The 21,778-nt window shown below is 40.3% G+C and overlaps 1 long non-coding RNA gene across 1 annotated transcript; it reads left to right on the top strand.

Annotated features, from left to right (window-relative positions):
- The first annotated feature begins 647 nt into the window (after positions 1-647).
- On the top strand, positions 648-19,909 carry LOC120248134. The gene is made up of 4 exons (XR_005532501.1): positions 648-733; positions 1,217-1,287; positions 8,816-8,960; positions 19,039-19,909. It is a non-coding gene; the product is annotated as an uncharacterized LOC120248134 (long non-coding RNA).
- Positions 19,910-21,778: the final 1,869 nt, after the last annotated feature.

The following is a 21,778-nucleotide window of genomic DNA, read 5'->3' on the forward strand; positions in this document are numbered from 1 at the left end:
ATTGCAGTGTGTCTCCAAGTTTTAAGTATTTTGCTTGAATTCATCTGGTATAAAGTTAATACAAATCATTGATATATAAAACATTGAGAAAATGATTTAAACTAGAGCAAGGAGAGAATTCTTCCAAATATGTTTCTTCAGCTTGTTACAAAATTGGAAATCAAGTGAACATGAAGTGCAGAACTAACAAGATTCAATACAAGTATCTTTATAGCCATGGAAGATTTTACGTGGTTTATATGACTTGCATAAAGTCAAGTGTAGAGACACAAAAAGAAAATGAGCCATGCAGTGTATTCGTATAATTGTATATATTTAAGTTGGTGGATATTTCGCCCAAATAGGTGGGTAAATCGAATATATATTTAGAGCTCTAAATATATAAATGTGGTTTTTAAAAAGTGTGTTTCCTGCAACATTGTTGAGGAATTTGCTTGTGTTGAAATAATTTTGCTTTTGAGAAATTAATTTTATAAATAGCCGAAGTGGCTACTTGCGTTTGGAACTAAGTGCCTGTTGGAGAAATAGGCTAACAAAGGGTGAAGGTGAAGATCATTAGAGGTTTTAGAGCTGGCTGAGACGGGTTGCTGGGGTTGTATAACTGTGCCTAGAGGGCGGGGTTCCTGTACATTCCTACTTCACCAGATAACCTGCCCCCGACACCACTGCCGCTTCTGCCAGACAGATGGAACTCTCCAACGTGAAAATCTGTGCAGCCATTCCAACAAGCAGGGTAGGTGAAACTTCAATTAAAATTCTCCCCTCTTTTTTTTTTTTTTTTTTCCTACTTGAAGCCAATTGAGGCCAGATCCTGGAGATATGGAAAGAATAGGGGTCATCTAGATTTTCCTTTAGCGCGTACACACGTCTGCATTCTTCCTAAGAACTACCTACCTGTAAGAGTTCAAAGGCTCTTTCATTCTAGATTTTTTTTACTTTTTCGTGTTTTTCTTTTACATGTTCTCATTCCAATCATCCCCCCTTTCTCTACCCTCCCTCTAGGGCCTCCCCCCCCCCAACCACTAGCAGTTAAAATAATCCACCTCTTAGTTTTTGGCCCCCAAACCGACCTTTTTCCCACTCTAGCGGTCAGTTCGCCCAGAGCTTGTCCTGAGGATGTAGGCCAAGGTTGCTCCGGGGAATATATGATGTTGTGCTGTGTGTGAGTCTCTTTTCTCCCTTCCGATTTCTATTTTTTTTTCCCCCTTAACCTAAGACTGCCTGGTGTTGGCCGAAGGATGCTGAAGAAAAAGATGTAAGGACTGGGACACTCTTACCCCAAGACTGGTAAGTGCAAGTGCTTTTCTGAGGGAGGAGAGCTTTGCCAGATTGCTTTTGACAAACGCTTAAACCGCGACTTTGAGGTCTGGGGCTAAAATGCTCCTCCTTTTTTTTTTTTTTTTTTTTGAAAAATTTACTTCGCGGGCGCGCTATCAACAGAAGTAGCTGAGAGAATGCATGATTTTTCCACGTCGGCAGAAAGTCACCAAGGATCCCTAAGTAAAGAGGATGAAGACGCGGCAAAGAGGGATGAAGAGAAAACGAGACGAATTTATAGAGAGGGAGGGAGGGAGCGGTATGGGAGAGTGAAATAGGTCTCAAAGTGCAGAATAATTCAAATCATGGAAATAGGACTTCTGAGTCTTGCCGCAGCTTCGAGAATACCTCAACGGACCTTTCTTAACGTTCAAACTCACAGATATTTGTTCTCCCTATTTGAGACAAAGCTCTTTGCTCCAAAGCCAAGGAGTTGCCTAATTCTAAAGTTCTTTTTTCTTCTCCTTCTCTCCCCCCTCCCTTTTTTTTTTTTTTTTTTTTTTTTTGGTAGATCGCCCCTCCTCCCGCTAATTTCACACTAACTTTGCCAAGCTCTCCCAGATCTGCCCCTCCGCCCCCAGCTCCTGGGCCTGGGTCAGGCGAGGGTCCCCGCGGGATTTAGCGGAACTGCTCCAGGTACCGAGCGGCGGGACGGGGTTGGGAGGCTTCCCCTCCGCGCGTTCGGAGGACTCAGGAAAAGAGCACCGTTCTGGGCTTGACTGCGTCCCTGCTGGGAATATCCCAGTTCCCGGCTTTGGGAATCTCAGGCGAATAATTGATTCTTAATGCACACTTAGGAGACGGCCGCGTAGGCTCGAGAGCCTGGCTGTCCCGAGAGTGCCCGCGAGCGCGCCGGCTTCGCGCGCCGCGGGTCTGGGGCCCTCGCAGCGGCGCCCTAGGCGCCTGCGCCGCGCCTCCGCGACGCCCGGCCGGCGCTGGACGAGGGCGCGGCGGCGCGGTCGTCCCGGGCCTGGGAATGGAGAAGAAAGCGCTGTGGCTGCGGAGTCGGCGCGGCGCCGGCGGCCGGGCGCGGGCGGGAGGCTCCGGCCGAGGGAAGCCCGGCGCTGAGCGGGGAGAGCAGCAAGGTGAGGGCGCTCTTGCCCAGGACACGGAGAGCTCGAGGCTGGCGGCTCACCCCGGCCGGTGCCGGCGACCGCACTCCTCAGCCGTGGCTGGCGCGCGTCCCCACCTTTTCTCTCTTTATTCTCGTCCCTCCGCCCCCCACCCCCTCTCCCCCTCCCCGAAAGTTGTTTCTTTTTGTTTACCTGGTGCGGTTTCAGATCTCAGCACTTATCTACTAGTTGATACAACTGTTTTCTCTGTAATAGACATCTTTTCTCTTCTCCACTCTCTGCTTCTATTCTATTTCGCTTTCTACCCCATTTTCCCTTCGGTCCGAGCCTGTGGTCCAAGGTGAAGGGTTCTTAAAGGAAAAGAGCTGGTCTTGGTTATAGGAGTTCCCTTAACACTAAGAGTGGCCCTGGGATGCAGAGAGGGAGGCAGGGGTTTGGGCGGGCAGAGAGCATCCCAAGTGTGAGGAAGATTCTCAGACGGTGATCTTCAGCCTTGGAAAGAGGGCGGGATGAAAAGGACAGGCTAATAGAGCTCGTCCACTCCTGACTGCCCCCCAACCCCCTAAGACCCAATGTCGACGCTTTAACGCCATCCCCACCTAGCCCTCTGTCAAAACTCGAGGTAGGCAGAAATCTCGAAATTGTTGTGATTACAAAAGGCATTTAAAATAATATCAACTAACTCTCAAAATTATGGCTGTGGGGGTGGGAAGGGAGCTAAAACGCCCTATGTCCTTGGGGGGGGGGTCAGTTGCTTAACACCGATAGCCCTCTGCCTGGTCCTTGGCCTTGCAGAAAAGCTGCACGGGAGGAAAGCACTTGGCACGTTGCGAGATTTGGAGATGTGTGTCCGAATGAAAGAAAGTGTTCCGTGGCCAGTGATGTTTGGGCATTCATTTTCGTCTTAGGTTGAATTTTCCTACACAGCTAGCACTCCCTGAATTGGGGTTGTCTTTTTCCGTTTTATTTCCCCCTTTTTGCTCCCGTTAGTGTCTCGTTCTTTGAATCAGAGTGCGTTGAAGGTGCAAACATATCTTACCCCACGTCAGGCCCCTGCGTATGGCAAGACGTTGTTGACTCCATTGATTGGGCAGAAAGACCAAAAACTGTAGTGGAGTTAGAGAGAGTTGTTTCTCAGCTCTTTCATTTTCTCATGCTCTGAAATTTAATGACCTGATCATTGTTGTTTGAAGTTAAATTATCTGTTAAATTAGCCCTAAACAATAACTGATGATATTTTCCATTTGGGTCTGGTTGCCCCTGGATGGGAAGGAAAGGAGTCAGAGAATCCTTGATCACATAGTAATATAATCAAAACCCATATTTAGGTGCTATTATGTAAGAAAAATCACTTTCAAAGGAGCTGAATTTCATAACTAAGAAATTCTTTTAAAGGCCTGTGCTCTAAAAGGACAACACTAATTCAAGAATGAATGTAAATAAGCATCTTTGTTGATTAAGAGAAAAATATGAACGTCGTATTTTCATTACTCTATAGAACCTAAATACTCAAAATCATCATACACTGGTTCTTGCTAATCTAAATGAATTCTGCCCTCCAAGGATAGTCTCAAAAAGGAAATTTAGCATTAAGCAAAATGTGAGCCGTTCTAGATGTGAATTTCTAGAAATCCAAGGCATATTTATTTCTTTGAGTCAGACACTGTTTTGCAGTCATTGTATGATACAATTTTGGAATAACGCAGATGCTTTTCCCCCTTTCTTGTGTCGGATTGCTTATATATGTAAGCATAGGTGTGAGAACCTCAGGGTATATTGAGGAAACTACATTTTTCTTATTTGTTTTAACAAAAGGCCCAAAGAATCTTTAAACCCAAAAGTATCACAGTAGTTGGGAAAACAAGCACTTTTAAAATAATAAGCACTATTGCGTTTTTCCTATTAAAACATGCTGCAAGAATAGCAAGAGGCTGTTATAAAGGTTGAAAAATTCAGAACAAGAAAAAGGAAATCATTTTCCTATTTGATACTTTTATCATTAATAATGTAGTTTTAAGTTTTGACAAAGGTTTCTTAGAGAAAGTGAAGTACTTCTTCCACACCTTCAGAAATACTCTAGATGGAATCAAGTGGGATCGGATAGAACTGGCAGCAGGACTTGTTTATTTATTTATTTTTTCCCCCAGGAGTAGTAATAGTAATAGTAGTAGTGGTAGTAGTAGTAATAGTAATAGTCGTAGAGTTGAAATTTTTATTTTTAATTATACATTGCAGGCTCTGATTGCTGGTTAGAAGACTAAAATCGATCATTCCTACATCGATAGTGTTGTCTATTACTGCATTGATTTGTGTTTACTTATGCAGAGACTTTCACTTATTTACTTACATATTTCAGCATCTGCCTCTTGATTATTTTTGCAGGTTGGTTTTAATGAAACAGCTTACATAGGAAACACATTTGACAGATCGATTTTAAGTAAACTTGATAGTGAATTATGGCAACACAAAGAGTTTACAAAATTCCTTATTCGTACCAGCTTTTTAGCAATGAGAAACATGTTTCTGATTAAAACCTCATGCTACTAGAAAACTTCCATTCTTCTCTTCACATACTGTATTGGTATGTTTCAGTAAAATAGAAAAACAGATGATTTTATGGTGTCAGATATGATAGAGTGAAACCGATGAATGAGCCTTGTCTTTTTTTCTGTTGGCATGACTTGGTTTTCGCATAACAATAAGGTTTTTCTCATCCTGGGTTTACTATGGATGTAGATGAAAAGTCAAGGAGCAGCGGGATTTGAATATAGAAATGGTACTGTTTAAAAATATCTGTTAACTTTAAGTTATTGGGGCGGTTACTCCTGATATCATAGCGTTCTTCAGTAGATATTAAATGCATATATACTCTCATGTATTCTATCATTTAGGGTATAGGTACGATTATACCTTAGGAAGATAGACATTCTTGAACTAATAGCTCATGTGAAGGTTATATATCAGGTCTCATTTGAGCAAATAAACAACTGAAGACTACGGGGTGTGTCTTTTGTAGGTACAAGACAATTGTAGGAGATTGAGATGCATTATTGTTTGTTCTTATACTCATCTTCACAAAATGTTGAAAGATGACTTGGAAAGTGGGGGGGGGAGGAGTAGCCTTATTTATCGAGGGCTACTTCTCGTTTTATAGGATTTTGCTTGCAATCTGGACGATGAATCTTTCTTTCCTATTAATTTGGAATATACCCAACAAATATGGTTAACAGTCATATTCTTCATCTCTTGCACCCCCACCCCCCCACTCCTGCCACCCCCTTCAGTATTTGAGAGGAATATAGAGAGTAAAAGTAACCGAGTTCTTTCTTGAGAACGAAAGGGCCTTGGGAGATGGAAAGGGAATTAATCTCTTCTTCACCCTGGTGAATTTTCCTGAAACTACATATCCTCAGCTTCGGAGATGTGAGAGGTGGAGCCTGGCAGTCCGGCAGCTGCAGGCAGAAGGTGGGCGAGCCTGGGGACCTCAAGCTTTGCAGAAGGTTGAAAGGAGGAGTGGAGAGAGCGATTTGAGTTTGTTTATTTGGTTTATTTTATTTTTCTGTCCTGTGCCAAGCCCTTGAAGTTAACACGGCGACATAGCCTTTTAAGACCAAGCACTCTTGGCATTCTTTCGAGATTGAGATTCCAGAGCATCGGATGAACAGGACTTAGAGCTAAGGCGTGCTCACCCACCCCTCCCTCCGTCTCTTTACGCACGCACCGGCTCGTCCTCACGTGCACGGGGTAGTGGACAGTGTTGACTTGAATTGCTCTCGCTTGCTCCAAGCCTTTCCTGTGAATGAACCCGAAAACACTCGACAGGTCGTGAATAATCGTTTTAATGAGTGTGCAAAGCGTGCGACGGAGTCCACCGAGCTGTCGGGTTAAACAAACAACTTGTACCCTGACCAAATCCGATTGTTAAAGTGCAAAGTGATGTCAGTACCATTTCCATTACCCTTCGGAAAACCACAGATCTGACACGCGGGAGTCCAATTTTCCCCATTAAAGAAAAATAACAATATTTTCCAACCGTGTATGTGATCTTCTTTAATATTAACCTGAGCCAAAGGAAACCTCATTTGAGAGTCAGAGAAGCAGTCCTGTCACTGCTTCAAAAATAAACCGAAAGGGAAAATGAAGAAGAAAGCAGAACGAATATAAAAAGTCTGAGGGAGGATTTCTTTTTGATAGCTCACGTATCATGCTGATCAATACTGTAAAAAATGTTACATATATATAAAAAACCGTATTGCTCACTACATGGAAATTTCAAATTAACTGTTATCTAACCAACTGGGATTGGTAATTTGGTTCTGTACCAGGACTGACTCTCTGAACCTGTAAAAACTTTTTTTCTATTGAATATATAACTAAAATATTTGCTGTTTATATATTCTCTCCCTATGAGAGAATGAAGGGATAAGTAGTTTCCACATTTATGTTCTCAAGGAAGACAGTTTGGAGGAAAGTAATGGGAAAGGAAGCCTGATGGGCCACCATCTAAAACAATAACAAAAAGCACAAGTGAGCTCTTGAGGGATCACACACTCTTCCCTTTCTTTGCACAACTGCACTGGGGAAATATTTTTGTTTTTCCCATATAGTTAAAAGGACTACTTGGAATCAGCCACATGTTCTCCCTTCCTTGTTGATTCTTTTATCTTCTTTCACAATTTCAAACACCAAATACTGCATGAAAAGTATGAAAGTTAAACCTCAAAAGATGTAAAAGAAATCCCTTTTGCATATCCCCTTTAAAAATGTTGTGAAGAGAAATGTGTAAAATGCTTCCCCTGACAGCACCTGGTATACATTCACGAGTCAAACAAAATGGACAAGATGCTTGGAAATCAGTGTATTAGTTCCAAATAACTAGCTTCTTCAATTCATTAACAATATAGGGAGATTAAGGTTTGTATTTTCATTGGGTTAAGTATTATGGATTATGTATTCTTCCTTATTAAAGACTGAAAATATGTCATGTCCTACAGTCTGAAAGGTTATGTGTCCTCTTATAATTGTAATCAGCTTGCAGAAGTGAAATGTTAGGTATACGGTACACTTGAGTATGGAAGTTCAGCAGCATTTGCTCACTTAACTCCTACTAGCCATGTTGTCATCTACATACATACCTTTCTTTCTGACCATCTATTTCACATATGAATATGTTAATATACAACTGATGGCAATTAAATGAAATAATCCACCTAAAACATGTAACTGAGGTGTTGCATGGAATAAGCAATTTGTATGAAAGTTACTGTAGTTTTGCCCATTATAGTTGCTAGTTTTTATATACCTGTGTTAACTTCACGCCAGTTGATAAAATAGAAGGTAATTTCATCATCAAAACTTGGAAAAGACAACCAGTAGCTAGGATAGTGTTTTTGTTGATTTTGACTGTTATCTAGAGAATGTCTGTATCAGAATATCAATTCAGAATATCCTGTATTTTCTAGGAAATTTGACAAAAAATGACTATCAAAAACTAGGGGCTTGCATTTTTTATTGTTTTAAATATTTCTAGGCACACAACAGACTGTGCAGTTATTACCTAAACAGATTTCTTCTCTGTGGGCTGGCTGAGTTGAGGAATTTTAGGAGTCACTGAAAGAGCCACATCCATTTCTGTTTTAAATGCACAAACGGCGAAGCTAGAGGGTGCGTCTGTTTTTGTGTGTATATATGTAGTTAAAGAACTACACTATCAAAACATTAATTATATTTGAAAGAGAGCAGAGAGCTTGTTGTGGAGAGAATTGCATTATTGAATTTATATTCCATGGAATCTGTCTGTGGAGAGGGCTGAAATTGTATACCTGTCTTATATGATGCACCCTCTTCAGTGAGGTGCATAACAGGAGCAAAGAGAGGTAAACTTGGAGGGGAGTGAGCTTAGGTATTTGGATGGTCCTAAGCAAGGAAATCCATGTGCAAATGCAAATCACATGAAGAATAAGCCTGGGGTCTTTGTTCTCTGTCAACAAAAGCAAATATAGTATTTTTCCTCTATCAAGCAAATCATGGAATGATCTGAGCTGAATTTGGAGGAGGGGGGAGAGGTTGAGTGACTAAGACTATTTCAATTATCATATTTCTGATCCCCAAGTCCTGTTTATTTCACAGCTGCCAAATTTTATATCCAAAATTTAGATTCTCTTCCTCCCAAATCCTACATTGCTATGAATCATCCCTGATCATTTTTAGTTTTTTGGCTTAATTACCAGTTTTCAGCTTTAAATTACCAATAAACTAATTAATCTGACTAATCTTTCTAAACTTCTGTTGAATAGTATAATAGCTGCAACAACAACAAAAATAAAATAACATACACTGCAGCAATAATGACAGAAATAAAATGTTAATAATAATGCAAACAATAATAGCGGAAACAATTTTAAAATAATTTCTCTGGTCGACAGGATGAAGATGGGATCCATTTCAGTCTGAATTGTGTTTCATGGCTGCAGTGGGGCATTCCTCTGATTTCTTGTTTCACTGGTTAGATGGATGATCCAATCCGGCCCAACTCCAGTGTTCTAATAAAGACTCCCTTGGTCTAATATGGTAGGTCTTTTTAATAGCCCTAAGTACTTTTGTACCCATTCCTCTTCGTTACTACAGGCATGTCTTCCTTGGACACCATTCCCAAGTAAATCAGTCTGGGATGGAGACTGGGAACAGAGGCAGACATTTGAAGGGATTCTTGGGTAGAAAGACCTGGTACCTTCTGGCTAGAGCTCTGCTGATGAATGGGCAAGTTGTCATATTGGGGAGTCACGTTTACAGAGCTGAGGAATTTGAGAAGGACAGAGTAACTGAGGTTCCTTTGAATCTAAAGAGAATACTTGCCCTGAGGAACTCAGCCCAAGGGGCAAGACACAAAAATTAGGAATTAGGTCCCCCTAAAGAACTCTTTAGACTCCTTTAAAGATGAAGGGACAGAAAGGGGGCAATAAAGTGAGGGGAGTAGAAGTGAAAGGAGACCAGGTTGAAGATGTTAGTAACTAGTGGTGATCCAGCTAGTAAAGCTAAGGCCATCTCTCCCACGGAAGAGGTAGAGGTGCTTTTGCCAATTGTAAACCTGCCAAGGTTCACTGTTCTACGGGCAAGAACAGCCACCAGTTCCTGAGTCTAGGCTGTAAAGAATCTGCCAGTGACTTTTTACCTGCAGGAATCTAACTCTCCTCTCAGCCCAACGTTCTCCCCATCTCCTAAGCCCCAGTTTCTCCTCCAACCTCAAAAAAAAAAAAAAAAAAAAAAAAAGAAAGAAAGAAAGAAAAGGAAAGAAAAAGAAATGAAAGAAAATAAAAATCAGGTGGGGAGGGAGTGAGACTCCGTGTTTGTCAGGCAGATGTTGGGGGTTAAAGCAGGTTATTTGATAATTGCCTTCATTTGTGGAGGGGAAAGAAAGCTGGTTAGGAGATGAAAGGTAGGTTATAGGATAGAAGAGCAGAGAATGAGAGAGAAATTCCTTAACAGCACAGCAGCTAAGGCCAAATGGAATCGGATCTTAGTTATAGAAGAACAGTTTGGGAGCAAGGAAGGGTGGTTGTTACATGTTTTTGCTTTGTTCTGTTTTCCTGCAAGTTAATGTAGCCCTGAAAATGTATGAGAGAACAAGATCTGCATGCCTTATTAAAAAAACAAATTACAGAAGAAAAGCATAACTATCAATAGCCAGTTTTGTCCTCTAGAAAACTTTTTTCTTTAGATATTGTCTTCAACCTCACATTTATGCACAGTGCATAACTAAACCAAACAGTAGTTGAAGGAAGAGAGGGTAAAGAAAACGAAGGGCTGGCTTCCCTGCTGGTAGTACTGGGTGCATCTATCTCCTCACCCTTCACAGCAGGGAGGCTGAACAATCCTTTTCCATTTCTGTCTAGTCCTTTCATTTTAAAAAGTATGAACATATTCCAGTTCATGAGAATACTATTTCACTAAAAATCGGCAATGAATGAGGGGCTTTCATTTCGAGGAATAAATTCACTGGGAGGGTGCTCACCCTGCAAGGGGAATAGGGCGACTTTGGCTGCAAGTGTATATCGCTCTGCTCTTCAGTGGTACCCCAGGCTTTCTTCGTGCACTAATCCTAACTAGTAACTGCTAAGTTCACTCCAACTATTCCAGAAGTACAGTTCTGCAACTTGAAATCAAACTGGAACTTTCCAAAGAAAATCCAATTCTAATTCAAGTCATATTTTAAGGAAAATAGTCTTAGGTATTGGGCTTTTTATTTGAAAATTTCCTGTGATTCAAAGACAAGTTTTATTTGTTTCAGTAAGAAAATTAAAAGAAATCAGTGTTTCCAGTAAACGTGCCCTCAATCCTGTTATATACACCCCCAAAGTATGGCTTTTAAGAATTTATTTTGAAACACTTTGGTTTTAATTGTATATAACTGAAAGCTTCTGAGTCATTGGAGACATGCCTAACTAAAAGAAACTAAGTTAATACTTTTATAATGGGAATATCTGGAAGTAAAAATACAATAAAAGCAGTTATTTCAGAGTAGTAAAAGTCATGCAGACATTTGCACGCACTCACTTTATGCACTTATTTAACAAAATAGGCTTCTATATTGCGATATCTTAAAAAGTCTTTAACATAAACCAGATATTTAAATGTATATATAAAAGTGTATACACTTTATATATACCATATGGGATGTACCTCAAATATGTATGTTCATTTTTTATAGAAACCAAGAACTAACCAACTATTAGCATTTATAACTTCTTAGCCACCAATAATTGAGGTTTATTTCTGATCTGTAAACAACGAAGGAAAGCCAGAACCACTGTATTCTGCTTAGAGTGTATTAAGAAGCAAATAAAGGTTTCTTTCTGTCTCGGAGTGTACAAGAATAAGGAATTTAGGGATGGATGGAGTTACGATCTATATAGGTTTTCAATAAACCAAGACGTAGTCACTTCATTCTTTAAACATTAACATCCTACTATTAAATAAAAGAAATATATACAATTTCAAAGACAGGAGAGATAAGCCCAAGTCAGCTGATGATATTTTGAAAGGAATGGTTTCAAATGATGCTAACATTTTTTGTTTCCAACAAAGAACTTTTCAAGGCAGATACAGCCAGATCTGTTGCACAAGTGGCAAAGCAAATATTTTAGAAATGGGCTGTGGGGGGATTTAATGGACTGACACACTTTGAATATTTATGAAGAGTAATATTCCTTTGAAGGGGGTTGTGATTGTCTATCATGCTCCTTAAATACGGAGAGAAGCAGGAGAGGGAGGTTTGGGGGAGGACATGTCCAAGCATCCTAACTATTGCTAATGGTGAAAGGATATGACCTATGTAGAACAGGAAAGGATTCCACGCCCTGAGGGAAGCTGCAAAAGTCCATTGGTCCTATCATGATTAGCCTCTTTCAGGTACACACTTCAAAAACATATCCTTTCCACTAGGCTCTCATCTGCAGTTAGGGCTCACAGACAGCAGCCAGTTTGTATTAAAGTGTGGTCCAATGCATCAGTCCGGTTTTGAAAAGAAAACAATAGGCAAAATAAAGGTATGGTCTTATCAATGAGATTCTTGTTGACAGCTGGAGAACAGGGAAGAGGGAAGATTCACAACAGGGTGGTGGAAGAGAGCAGTACTCTTTAGGTGAGTTTTGGGAAGATGCTAAGTAAAATGCTGTTCAGAAATTGGGATTAATCGAGCAGTTTAAATACAAATCTGCCGGAAATCATGCTCTGTGCGAATGAAAATGAAGGAATTTATGCATATTCTAATTTTCCCTCTTTGGCTGCTATTTTGGAGGAAGAGACTTCTTTTGCTGATGGTGGGACTTTTTTGTTCCGCACAGGAAATGTGTAAATGAACACAAATGTTATTTTTTTTTCTCCTTTCCATTTCTCTCCTCCATCCCTCCTCCCCCTTTCAACAACCATAACTGGTTAAGGTCCTCAGTTCTGTGGCCACAGATCCCAGAGTTTCTGCCCATTTCCAGGATGCTAGGGTGCAAGAAGTGCAGGGAAGGGGGGGGATAGGGCTCCCCTGGGTCCCTAGGCCTTTAGAAATTAGAGCTTCCATTCCACCTTTGGACAATCAGAGTACAGTGAGGAGTCATGCGTTTACCAAAACGTTCATCTCAAAAGCCATTTCCCCTCACGACTGAATTCTCAAGTGAAACTGGGTTGAGGAGAGCTTAAAAGTGATCTTATAACCCAAGTTGTGAAGATCTGTTCACCTTCAGCGCCAAGTCGAAACATTTTCCCTCTCCAGCCTTTGGGAACAAACAGTACTGGTGCATCTTAATTATATTAAGACGAGCAAGAAACTCTCTGGCCAGCCTATTCTGATGTAAGTCGCCTAATGCTGAGATGAAGTCAAGTGGGACACTGTGGTCGTTTTGCAGAATCTATAAGGGACTCCCGAGATGGTTCAACGAACTGCGTGGGGTGCAGATAGGGGCGGGGGCGATTCGGTCCAGGGGGAGAGAAAGGCAGTTGGACAGGGAGAGCTTGAGACAGAGCAAACGACAGGTGCTGTCTTCCCTCCCGCTCTCGCATTGGCAGGCCACGCCGAGAGCTTCGGAATTCATCCGAGGACTGGGGGTGACCTACTGAGACGCTAGAGTTTCCACCTTCTTTTCTGCCCTCTGAATAAAACTCCTGGAGCCAACGTCATTCTTAACGATTTAATTTGAAAAGAGCCCCGTGGGGCCCTCACTCCCCGCGGCCCCCGCCCCAGGCTCCCTCAGCCGCCCGCACGGCGCCGCCCGAGCCCGGACGTCCGCGGAGCCCGAGCGCTCCGGCCCGGGTCACCGCCAGCCCCCGCGCTCCCGGCCGGGCCGCGGGGAAGCAGGGCGGGGAGAACGGAGCCCCGCCCCCGCCCCTCCCACGCATTTTCAGGGTCCCCGTCGGAGCCCCAGAGCCCCAGAGTGCCTGCTTTCTAACCACCGGTCCGCCGGCACCGCGTCCCGCCTCCCACTTCAGTCTTCCGCTCTCAGGAAGGGGGCGCCGCTCGGCAAGCGCCAGGCAGGTCAGCTTCCCCCCACGCCGCTCGCGTGACTCGAGGCCTCGCGCCCATCCCCCTCCCAGTACGGAGGTGCGGGGCGCAGAGTCGGCCAGAAGAACGCTGGGAGGGGCGCGCGGCCCCATTCGCTGCACAACTCACGTCAAGGTTACAGCCACATTTTAGGAACCTCTTCGGAAAAGCTCAAAAATCCCCATTTGCAGAAAGACATCTAGGATGTGATGGGGCCTTGTGGTCGGAGAAACCCCTGAGCGGCCTCGAACGTCCCCGGTTCTAGGGTCAAACCCTGCTTAAGGCCATTTCTCCCGCGCACACCACAGCCTGCACTTCCGGTCCCCCTGTTTGGGGGGGGCCTGAACCTCCGCTTCCCGGGCACTTCCGCCGAGTCACGTGGCTGAGGCATCTGTAGAGGGCCGTCCTGTCTACATTTCTGTAGCTGCTGGGGCCCTCACCTGCAGGCTTCCTTTCTCTTTATTCTGAATTTCCTTTCATTGCATTGCTTCCTTAAACCTAGCAGGAGGTGGGGAGTGCAGAGGAGGAGGGCCAGAGGTTCAAAGAAAAGGCCCATTGAAGATAGCCATCTTTTTCAGATCACCTACCCCATTCTGAGTTCTCTGGACAAATTCAGATTAGCAACTAAGACTTAGGCATTTTTTTTTTCACCCCAGTGCCTACTAAGTGTCTGTACTTAGTAGGCTTGCAATAAATGTTGAAAGAATTGTTGAGTAAATACACAGTTTCTTTGGGCACATGGTGCTTAGCTCCTATCTTCAGAAATCAGCTGATCTCTGACTTTGTGCTGTTTTGTTGAAGTCAGTTGAGAGCTTGATAGACAAATGTTTTTTACAGACATTTTGGAATGAAGGAAATCTCTTGAGTTGTTGAAAATCTTTTCTTGGACTTAGTCATATGTATGATGTTAAAATGCTGTGACTTTTAGAATTTGGGGGCTTATCAACCCTTCTGCGGCTCTTTCTATTTTGCTTTCTTTTAAAGTTTTACTTTTTGTGGTGAGAGGTCAAAAGTCTTATGAAGTTAATCTCTTTATTCTTTTTAAGTTTATTTATTTTTGCGAGAGAGAGCGAACGAGCAATGAAGTGAGCGTGAGCAGGGGAGGGGCAGAGAAAGAGAGGGGAGAGAGAGAATCCCAAGCAGGCCCGGCGCTATCAGAACAGAGCCCAATGAGGGGCTTCAACTCATGAACCGGGAGATCATAACCTAAGCTGAAACCAAGAGTTGCTTCACTGACTGAGCTACCCAGGTGCCGGTGAAGTTAATCTCCTACCCAATTTGAGGCAGTAGCTAGGTAATTTCTCTTTTGCTTTCCTGCTGTGTCATAGTTTAACCCTTGAAAATCTTAATTCACTTCTATGTTGTGTCTCCTGCATCACCGAACTGCAGTTGTTCTTTACAGTAACATTTGTTTTTAAATGCCATAAGAACTTTAGAAACAAGAGAGGAATGTTCTGGTTGTGAAGTTGTGAGACTGCATTCAGTCAGTCAGCATATACTAAATGCATGTTCTACTGAGCACCAGTTGTGTATCCCATAGACTAGTCCCTCGAGTATTTAATGTCCCACTTTCATTGAGTATAAAGTAGTGAAAATATATAATCAATACGTTAATAACCATGAAAGTAATTTGAAAGGTTATAATTGCTAATCAAATTTAAAGTGTATTTATTAGCATCATTATAAAGAGGCATCAAAGGGATACAAACAAGACCTGTTCTTATCCTCTGGGAACTTACAATCTAGTTGAGCATAAATAATGTGAACATAAATTGATAGAAATAGCTACTGTGCAGTATTCAGTGTCTGGCATATTGAAGACGTTCAGTAAACAATTGCCTCACATATTAGCTTTCGGTCTTGTCATTCTTCTAACAGATATGATACTTATAAGAAATTAAGGAAGGATTAATTAGGAAAACAGTCATGGCGGCAATAAATTTGTCCCTTTTGTGTTACATAGGAAGATTAGTATATGCAAGCTGTTTGCATTTGAGGGGGTAAAGGTGGTATACATGGAGAATAAGAAAGAGACTTGGTAAGATGGAGTTCGGCGGTAATTTGTAGGAAACCTTAAAGGCTATGCAGAAGAGTTTGTGTTTAGGAATAGAAGTGATAGAGACCTATTGTGGCCCTAGGAGCAGAGGGTGGCATTCTTAAAATTGAGATTTATATTTAGAATGATTCTAGCCGCCATCTGAGTATAGTGAAAATTCAGGGAGAATAAGTAGGGGAAAAGATTTTAATGCAGTTCTAGAATGGGATATTACTAGAGAGACAGAGCTATGGCTATGTCCTTCTCGCCAGTTTTTGTACAGTGGAAATTACATTGAAATGATAAAGTCCATAATGAGCCTTGAATGGAACAAGAGCCACAGTATCCCTGAAATCAGTCTTACCCCTTTATTCTTCATTGTTGGTCGTTCTAGGAGATATTAGGTGATGACTGATGGAAACTAATATCACCGTGTCTTCATCACCAGTTAAGCTTAAGATATCTTTCTCACAGCGTATTTATTCATTATTCAGCTGTAGTGGTTCTCAACTGTCTCAGTTGGGTGCGATTTTGACACCCCCACCCCCCAGGCACATTTGGCAATGTCTGAAGAAATTTTTAGTTTTAACAATTAGGGGGCCACTACTGGCATGGGTAACTAGACGCCAGGGCTAAATATTGGTAACCCTCTTAGGAAGCATGGGAGAGGCCCCCCCCCCCCCCCCCCTAGCAAATGTCAAGAGGGCTGAGGTTGAGAAACAGTCTGTTATGGGAATGAACCAGGAGCTCTAACTCCAAAAAGCTGCACAATGAGTCCCAGAAGCTAACTTCTATTAGATAAGAATTTCAAATGACAAAATAATTTGTTTAGTGAGTCAAATGTACCTCTGAAAATGGCAGTGCCTCTGTCTAGCCCTGAGCCCTTAGAAATAGGAAAATCAGAAGGGTACCTGCTTGGGTTTTTTACTTTTTATAAAACAGAGTTAGAAATCTTCCTTAAGGATTTGTCATCTAAATGTTACTTATTAAATTGATAAAATGTGCCTTTGGAGTTGCTTAGCAACTTATGGAAAGCCTGCTTTTTAGAAGTTCATTTGTTTGTTTAAAACTAGGGTAGGTTGCATATTATTAGCTACATTACATAAATCAACAAAGAAATGTACACTGAAAATGGAATAAGATGTTTCAACACATTTTCTGCTCTCCGTGTCTGGCAATTAAAACATTCTAATTGTCTGGTAGAATTGCATGAAGTATTTGACAAACATTATTTATGTATGAAACTTCAACATAATATTGAGTATGTAAGGGAACCAAGGGGAAAAATTAAGCAGGTTTGTCATAAAGTATGTGTTTATCGTAACCTTTCTTCTTCAAAAATCTTATCTACTAAGTACTTTTATCAGACACTAATTATACTCTTTCAGAAAAGAATTTCTCCAACACCCTTCAGTGCCTGCACCCTTTAATCATATCTCATTACATCTACCTAATCCATATCTTTTTCACATTGCCAGGGCTCATTAACAGTTTTAAAAGCCAATCTTGGACATTATTATTCGTTGTAATCAAGATGAAAATAATGCCAATAATATTTTATTTCTAAATGTAATGGATCATTTAAAATTTGTTCTGAAGCCATTTCTTCTTTAAATATTAATGAGAAATTAACTTTCAAACATGCATTAAGCTAGCAGGAATGGTGAGATGTGCCTGAAAACCCTGAAGCACCTTTTCGAAGGAGAAGTTATTTTTATAAGCTGTTTGAACAGTCGATCATCAGTCACTTTGAAGGGAAGTGATCCTTGATTAACAGTTGGCTGATATTGTGCTTCCACAGATGTGTAGCAGCAATACAGGTGCCGCCTATGAAACAAGACAGGTAATTCACAAGATCTGAGCACCTTCTTTTGCTGATTGAAAATGCGAAAGTTCGAATGGGCTTCCATTTTTGGGTATTGCCTCATTTAATTGTTGTAGGCAAGACAAACCAAATGCCCCTTTCAAATAGTGAATTATAGATGGGCACCATGTTCTCCATACAGTTGAAGAAAAGATTGTAAGTATGGCTGGTACTTTATTCTTTTTGATATCCCATTTTTAGAAAAAGGAACCTGAGAGACACCTGGGTGGCTCAGTTGGTTAAGCGTCTGACTCTTGGCTCAGGCCATGATCTCACAGTTTGTGTTTGGAGTCTGCTTGGGATCCTCTCTCTTCCTCTCTCTCTGCCCTTCCCCACTCCTGAGCATGTGCATTCTCTCTCTCTCAAAATAAGTAAATCCATTTAAAAAAAAGAAAAGGAAACCATGGATCAAATATGCAGTTACTTGATTAAAGTAGAGACTATTGATAATGACTTTTTAAGTCAGATCCTGCCTCTTGGAGTCTAGTTACATAGGACTAACATTATTCTAAAAATGAAACCTTTTTCCATGGTTAGAGTTTGAGATTCTTTCTTGGAAATAATTGTTAAGAGTCTTAAGAAAAGCTTAATGGTCCATTGTTTATTTATTATGCATATACTGTTAAGCCATAGTGTTGGGAAAAAGAAACATAAACCTAAAGTCATACAAAAACCCCCCAGCTTTTATATAAGTACCTCAAGCTATTATTCAGTAGTTATAGAGATGTAATAAAGCTTTCATTCAGCTTTGGATTTTTTTTCATTCATTAGTTCTGACAGACTGTAATTAGCTCTTATTTTGGGTGTTTTCTTAGATTTTTTAGCTTCTTCTTTGGAGTGTATGGTTTTTTTTTTCTTTTACAGTTTTATGTTTCTTCTGATTTCTCTCCACTAATATGGTTCAGCTTGTTGCTGACCATAGGAAACTGTTAAGAAGAATCAAGTGAAACCATGATAGTTGGTGAGTTTTATATGCTGTGTCTTATCTTTTACAGTTGCTAAAAGTAGAGTAAGATAATTAGAATTTTAGGATCTGTCACATTTTTTTTGAAAAATTATTCTTGACTTTTTACTTTTAAATACTTTTTAAAAAAATTTTTTTATGTCTTTATTTTATTTTGAGAGACAGACACAGAGAGTGAGTGGGGGAGGAGCAGAGAGAGAGGAGACACAGAATCCTAAGCAGGCTCCAGGCTCTGAGCTGTCAACACAGAGCCTGACGCATGGCTCGAACCCACAGACTGTGAGATCATGACCTGAGCTGAAGTTGGACGTTTAACCGACTGAGCCACCCAGGTGTCCCTCTTTTAAATTCTTTAAATTTCTTTATTCATAATTTTTGGGGAGGGTAACTTTGCATATGCTCAATTATACATAACAATTTTTCATAGTTTTTTTTTACTTTACTAAAATACTTTTGAGTATTCAGATCTTACCAAACTTTTAATGACACCATAGATGATGCTTACTTTAATGGAATTTCTCTCATTTTATTATCAATTAAATTAGTTCTAATAAAAATAAAATTTGGTAAATGTAACAACATACTGTAACACCATAACACTTTAAAAAACTACAAACTTGGTATTACTATCATTTAAAATTGTTTTTGCTTTTGTAACTTCATTTTTACCTTTGTCTATGTATCTCTTACTATTAAGAAGGTTTGCCTTTTCTGTATTGATCACTGATTTTCTTGTCCTTTGCATGTTGTTTTTTTCAGAGATTTCTCATCGGTCAGTACTATTGAAGTTGACGGTCCATTTCACATCAAAGGAGATCTACTCATCAGTGTGCTGTTGTCAATCTGAGCTTTCCAGATATGTGCTCTCAAACTCAAAGACAAGTCGTTGAATCCAGGCATTTCCAGAGAAAGCTGCTTCAGCACTTTCCTTGGTTTTTGTTTTTGGAATACTTCTTTCTACAGTAGTCCCCAGACTCTAAAGTAATAGAATAGTTCCTAAGTTCATCCAGATCTTTCCCATGTCTGAATTGTTGGTCCTCTTCTTACCCCCAGCTCACAGATAAAAAAGAAACAACAGTAAAGGAATAAAAATGGTTTCTCTGTGACTGAATCATTCCAGTCTTGAAGCACCCTGTGGGTTAATTAACTCTTATTGCATTTACTACCTCCCACATACTTGTGTGGGGGAAAGTGCCCTTCTTGGCATTTGCCTAGTTGGAAAAAGGAACAGGATGGTGGCACTAGACTTTGCTCTTGAAGTGCATGGCATGGTGGCAGCATAAGGCCTGAACTAGCTTAGTTTTTCACTGACGGGGAGCAGCTGGCATAGCACCACCTTTCCCTGACATTGTATGGTGGTTTTGATGAATTCTGGGCCATACTTCCTTCCAGAATAACAGTTCTAGTTTAGCATGGGGTTTGGTACCATTATAAGGAGACACATGGTGTCTCCTGTAGGAGGAGTTTGGAGAGCTTTACTGCAGCAATCAAGTTGTGTGTTAAGATGATTGACTGAATCCTGTGTCTACACTGCTTCTACACTATGTGAAAGCAAAAGAGAACAGATGCTGTTATTTCCCCTCACTAATTTCTCATAAATAGGTAGGAGTTTTTGGTGAGCATTGTCTTATTCTGGAATGAATTCTTTCAATTCTTGTCATTTAAAAACATTTTTATAGACTATTATGAGAGAGGTATTGGAAAAAAAAATTGAAATAAAGGACCCCAGAAGAGGTTGCCTTTGGATGGTTGAATTTCAAGATGAACACAAAATAGATCAGTACAAAGGATGTGCAAAATTCTCTTAAAAGTACACATAAATTCTTGTGCAGCAGGGTTTGACATAAACTAATTGAAGGTATTGACATATCCACAGGAAGAATTTTAGCCATGAAATCAGATAATAGAAAAGTCAGAAACAATATGGGCAAAGCCTATCCAAATATGGTTCAGAGATGAGGGACTGACACTTAATTCCATAGAACCTTACTCCTAAAGACAAGGCCATTCATACTGTGAATGAGTATCAGGCTATTTATACTTGATGCTATTAAACATTATATCTACAAAAATATCTTCATTCTTGAGTCCATGTTTTTTAATCAATATTCTATTATTGTGCTTCCAATGAATCTCTGCTCCAACGATATATGTTAACCACATGAATTTCATATATATCATTTATAATGGCAGTTAACTTTAAGTGAGTAATTACAATATCCCAAGCCTTTGGTGAAGTTTTTTTTTTTTCATTTAAATCATTCATCATAAATGAATAATTTGATTTATGGGTCAAAACATTAATGATTACTGTGTCTCTACTCTTAATAGATGGATTGACTTTTTAGCATGTTGGTAAAATCAGGGTGTAAGATTTTCACTGTGAGGAGCAGATCTAGGATTATGATATATTTGCTAAGGTCCACTCTTCCTGTCCACCTTTTCTGTGATGTACAAAATTAACATGCAACTATATGATTCTATTTGTGGGTAGGAAAGTAGTTGAAGTAAATTATTGCTCAAACAGTAATTGTTTGAAATCAAATATTACCCTCAATGCAATATTGTATGTTAATAGGGTATCCAGGGGGTCAAAAAGACCTTTTGAATGCTGCTTCACAAATGACTAGCCATGAGATCATCTTAACTTTCACGGACATCAATTTCCTCTGCAAAATGAGTATATTATCAAAACTCCCTTATATGGTTACTTTGATATTAAAAGAGATAATTCATATAAAATGCCAAGGACTATGTTCAGAGTATGGTAAGAAATGAATGGTAGCTAATGCTTTAAGTATTTATCACTAATATTAATATCATAATAAGCTGATATAAATTCAGCATATGACTGGGGAATAAGAGTTTGGCAGGGACCAATTGCAAAATACTTGAGCTCATGAACAATGGCAGGGATCAGGAGCACCAACCCCAGTGCAGTCACAAATCTGCGTGTAACTTTCGACTCTCCTAAAACTTGACTAAATACTCTACTGTTGATAGGATGGATGCGTTACTGATATCATAAAGCCAATTAACACATTTTGTATGTATTATATGTACTCTATTCTTATAATAAGTAAGCTAGAGAAAAGAAAATGTTAAAATCATAAGGAAGAGAAAATACATTTATAGCACTGTACTGTCGTTATCAAAAAAAACCCAAAAAAACCCCACATATAAGTAGACCCGTGTAGTTCAAATCTGCGTTGTTCAAGGGTGAACTGTGGTTCGTAAAAACTATTCCTAATCTAATATTTAGATCCAATACAATGGCCATCTTTTCCCTCCTCCAAAGTACCCAATTTTATTTTTATCCCTGTCATTCTTATTATTTATAATATATGAGAAACAGGTAAATTAATGAATGAGTAACCTTCTAGTCTTTCCAAGTTTCAGTGGCTTAATACTATAAAGATTTCTTATTCCTTTGGGGTGCGTGGGTGGCTCAGTCAAGTAAGCATCTGACTCTTGATCTCTGTTCAGGTCTTGATCTCAG

Source organism: Hyaena hyaena, unplaced genomic scaffold (assembly GCF_003009895.1).
Source record: "Hyaena hyaena isolate Hyena2069 unplaced genomic scaffold, ASM300989v1 scaffold_567, whole genome shotgun sequence".
Classification (NCBI taxonomy): domain Eukaryota; kingdom Metazoa; phylum Chordata; class Mammalia; order Carnivora; family Hyaenidae; genus Hyaena; species Hyaena hyaena.